This window comes from Penaeus vannamei, chromosome 14 (assembly GCF_042767895.1).
Source record: "Penaeus vannamei isolate JL-2024 chromosome 14, ASM4276789v1, whole genome shotgun sequence".
Classification (NCBI taxonomy): Eukaryota; Metazoa; Arthropoda; class Malacostraca; order Decapoda; family Penaeidae; genus Penaeus; species Penaeus vannamei.
Window position 1 is genome coordinate 36195144 of NC_091562.1, and position 5000 is coordinate 36200143.

The 5000-nt window shown below is 39.7% G+C and overlaps 1 long non-coding RNA gene across 1 annotated transcript in view; it reads right to left on the reverse strand.

The window, feature by feature from the left end:
• The window catches only part of LOC113826664 (uncharacterized), a 4928-nt gene extending 2163 nt beyond the window's left edge, over nt 1-2765 (reverse strand). The window contains exon 1 of the long non-coding RNA XR_003477679.2: nt 2617-2765. This is a non-coding gene — a long non-coding RNA (uncharacterized lncRNA). The remainder of the gene's footprint in view (nt 1-2616) is intronic.
• Between the last annotated feature and the right edge of the window lie 2235 nt (nt 2766-5000).

Sequence of the window (5000 nt, forward strand, 5' to 3'; positions counted from 1 at the left end):
TTTAAAATCTTGATAGGGGATCATTTCATAATCAGGCTCTTGGAGAAGGATCATTTTCATTTGGGACAAGTATCAGGACCAGGTAAGTCTGAGTGATATTTCATACCATTAAATAAACTTTCATGATGAATGACCGTTTATAAAATCAAGAGACGTTCTTAAAAAATATTGAGCATTGTGGCAGTAAAATGCAATACAATTGGAATTCACCAAGTTTTCATACTCTTTTGACAGCATGACAGCATTTTCATGTTGAGCCGTGTATGCCGTTCTGACTTGATCTCCGTTTTTCTCAATGCCATTCAAGTATTATGTAGCCTCGCGGCATGAGATTCCGTCCCCGTCTTGTTTCATCAAATTCTCATTGATGAACACAGATACATTTACGGTTATTGTACTCCAATACAGGCGCCTTGCGAACAACAAATGGTCTATTTTTAACGAATTCAAAGAGCTGACAAAATTCTTCTTCAGCGTATCTGGCCATGTTGATAATAATGAAGAAGAAGAAGAAGGCGAAGAATAACGAAGAAGGCGACCTCGATCACAGGTTGATTGGGAAGGGGGGAGGGTGTTGGGGTTGTAGTTGAAATTGGAGTATCTTGATTTAGAGTGGCTAAAGAATTCGACTGGGGAAGATAGGAGGTAGAAGTGGAAGTGGGGAACTAAGTAGGTATAGGGGAGGGTGTGGGAACATCTTTGTATCTGAGAGTTGCCACCTCAGATTCTAAGTTGCAGGTGGGGCAGCCTCTATAAAATGCTTTGTGGGGGCCGCCGCAGTTAGCACATGTGTGATTATGCAGAGCAGTTTGATCGGTTATGACCACGCTTGGCACATTGAGACCAACGGCAGTATTTGGCAGGATGTCCTAAACACCAACAGTTTTTTTCATTGACGGGGAGGAGGTTAGTATGGTCGGACAGGGAGGGATTCTCCACCAATGTAAACATGAAAGGGAAGGTCATGTCTACGGAAATCGGTCCCATTCGGCTGGGCTAAATAGGGTATTTAAGATATTTGTAGAGGTGGGGGTTGTAAAAGGTCGGGGACGTGTAGAAGAGGGAGTTGAGGGGGGATAGTATTACGGAGAGGCGGAGAATAAGGCTGTAAAGTAGTAATAAGGGAGGATGGGGGTGATTGATGAAGGTTCTGGGGGTAGAGGGGATGAAGTTGAGGCAGTTGGGAGAGTAGGAATGTCTCCTGGAGATTGAGCCTCGACTTGGGTAGATAATGTACAAGTAGGCATTGAGGAGTGGGTAGTAGTTGCAGTGTTTAGAGTTCAGGGTCGAGGAACCGGGAGAGTTTGAATTGGTGGGATTATTTGATGAAGGGGCAAGCCTCACTGCACCTAATAAGGGTATTACATCTTCATTACTGGTCATGGGAACCCTTGACTATGTTTGGGAAAGAAACAGTTCACCCCTCAGGGTTCCCTTGAGGGGTAGGGGCGCATGGCCGTTCAGGACTGCCAAAAAGTCAGCCTTTCATCCTTTCAGCACACCTTAGTAAGGATAGCAGGAGTTGGAGAAGGGACGGAAACGAAAAAAGTAGGTGGGGGGAAAACGTGCAAAATGAATTGAGTCGAAGGCTGAGGCATAAGGTACGGGAGATCCCCAGCATTGGGTCCCAGTCCCCGTCTCCTAAGCCCCCCCCCCCCCCACACACACACACACACGACAATAGCGGGCAAGGGATTACTGCGGCTAACGTTTCGCGGGCGGAAGGCGGGTCATGGTATTCCTGATTCCTGCAGATACCACGCATTCGGTAAGCACTTGCGCACAAACACACACGCACACAACATACACATTATTTTCATATATATAATATATATAATATATATCCATATGTATATATATTTATGCATGTATGTCAGTATAAGCTAAACAATTAGGGAGCTGTCAGGTGAGGTATCCTGAGAGAGTTAATTTATTATTACATTTGCTACAATCAAACACCGCAAGAAATACCCTTACTTTATAAATAAAAAGCTGGTTAATTAATTACATAGGCATATGAAGGGGGGGCAGGGGCCAACCCTCCTTTCCCCATCCTTCGAGGACATTGTGTAAACAGTGCAATTCCTCAGTTACCTATTTGTTGAGGTCGGTGAGCCCTTGCAACTGAGAGGGCGGTTACTACTGAGTCTGGTGCTGAAAATGAAATAGCATTTGTACTGCAATAGGAAAAGGGATGTCTTTCCGACGATGCTTGTTCCATGAACATTCCTCCCTACCACCGCATTTCCATTCGCGCTAGTTGAGAGAGGTTATTATAAAAACCGGGATCAGTTAAAACACGCACGAGTTGTCCGATATCACGTGAGCGACTGACCACCAACGCTGGAATCTACAATATATTCCCTCATAGATTATGTACAAAAAGAAAAAGAAAAATCAAGCGTTGTTTGTTTTACTCACTTTGGGAAATGAAAATGCTGTATCTGCTTTTACATGTACAAACTGTTTTCCTGTATCATTGCTAAGTACTAAGCCCCACACATAAGTTTTATGGGGGTATACATGACACCACACTGGAACTCCCACATAACTGCTAGCAAGCATACCCTCCATTCATTTCTACAATCCTTTACAATTTAAACTAAGAATGCTTACCGCAACAGCAGTCACAGACAAGGCAGAGAAGCGCAGAAGACTCACAACAATAACCACATACATCCAGACAACTAAGACAACCGTCTAGACTGTCAGACATGTTTGTTGTACTGTTGGTATGTAGCCTCACGAACGACTGTTGAGCAACTGAGACTCGGGTGGGAAGTTGGGAACCTTGCCGTCAAGCATAGACTTCCAGATGTCGCCAGAGAACGGTTTCATTCAGGAGTATTTAACTAATTCACGTTATCAACATGAATCATCATGAGAAAATGAGAAAATGCTTTATTCGTTGAAAGCCTCACTTTCTACGGAGAGGTAGCCTACACCGTGACCTGGAGAATATACGAATACTTTATAGACAAGTTTAAGCACAAATTGTTCTGGCTGGTGTGGGCGTAAGGGACAGTATCATATTCAGGCAAAACCACGAAAGAGGCCCTGCAGAGAGAAACGCGAAAAAGACGAAAAATGATTATGTCGATGATTGGAGTATCGAATATGTTAACACGGAAAATCACAATAATGAAAAACTAATTACAATAATGAAAATCTAAATGTTATTTGCAAGTATCACATCGAAGTGGAATGAATACAAAGAAAATTGTTGGAATGTAATAGCCAGTGGATAATATTTCGATAGGCCAAGACTAATAAGTTGAAGAATTCCACTACGCCCTATTGCCTTGCCCGGAGCACTTGCATACGGGCAGTGTTGCTGGCTAGGGTGCGGTTCATTACGATGACATTTTCTCTCCCTTCCCGTCCTCTTGACACCGGAGGAAAGGGATAGAAGAAAGACTGGCCAGTTTACAGTTTTGTCCAAAGGCTGTCCAGCAGATTAATGAGTATTTTGAGTTTATTTTTTAAAGTACAAAACAGAATCGCTTTGAAGTACAAAACGATAAATCAATATAGCAGCCAGCATTTTAATCATAAGCTTCGTCGTCGCTTCACATATGTTTAAAGTACTTATATAATACACACACACACACACACACACACACACACACACACACACACACACACATATATATATATATATATATATATATATATATATATACACATACATACATATGCACACACACACACACACACACACACATATATATATACGCACACATACACACACACATAAATATATATATATATATATATATATATATATATATATATATATATATATATACACACATATATATACATATATATATTTATATCTAAATATAGATATATATTCATACATACACACACATAAACAAACCGGCCGTATAAGACGATTATAAACAAACACTAAAAAAATACATGATAATAGTACAGCGCCATTTTTCAGAATCTTTAAAATGTTTAATGACTGGTTAAATTATACAGAAAAATACCACAAAAATCACACACACACACACACACACACACACACACACACACACACACACACACACACACACACACATATATATATATATATATATATATATATATATATATATATATATATATATATATATATATATATATATATATATATATATATATATTTGTATACATATATATGTGTGTGTGTATTAATATTCATATAAATTTTACGTAAAACAAATAATGTAGACCGTGATTTCCCAGGGTCCTTGCCGGTATAAGCTGATGAATTTTTAAGACTTAAAGATTCATACCAATTACTTTTTAAGACCTAGATCCACTTATCACTAAATACACACTTTCCTATAATATGTAGGCCTACTTGTCGCGTCAGTGATCAAGATAAAATTGTATGCCAGATTTTTTTCCCTTTAAATAAACGGTCTCGTCGACCAACAAAGGTCAAGGTCTAAAAAATCTGACAAATGATTTCCGATTAAGCCGCGTGGAGATCCGCAAGTGAGTGAATCGCGACGGCGTCCGTAGGTAACAGATATATGTAGATTTAGGCGGACAAAGATACGCCTTGGGGAAATTTAAGACATTTAAAGGCCTGCAACTGAAAAAGCTTCGTTTTTAGAGACCTTAAAATCTTGAATTTTAAGGATGTACCCGACCCCTGGATTAAGCTGTACCATACAATCTGGTATATGTCACTGTATATACTACACATTCATATATTTGTGAATACGCAAATGTTAAACCTCCTGTCCAGAGAGAGAAAAAAAGAAAAAAAAACGGGCTTTCTAGGTTTTTTAGTTTATTACTTATCATGTTCAATTCGGAATGTAAAAACATATTCTGCCGCTCCAGGGAAAACGATATTTTAAAGAACTTCCTTCTCCCTTTCATAACTGTCTGCACCCGTCTAGCTCCTTTGTATATTCTGCTCAAACTATAGTATAAGGAAATATCGCCAAGTGTTCTGCTCAGCACGACGAACACTGATATGACGCAAAAATCATTCT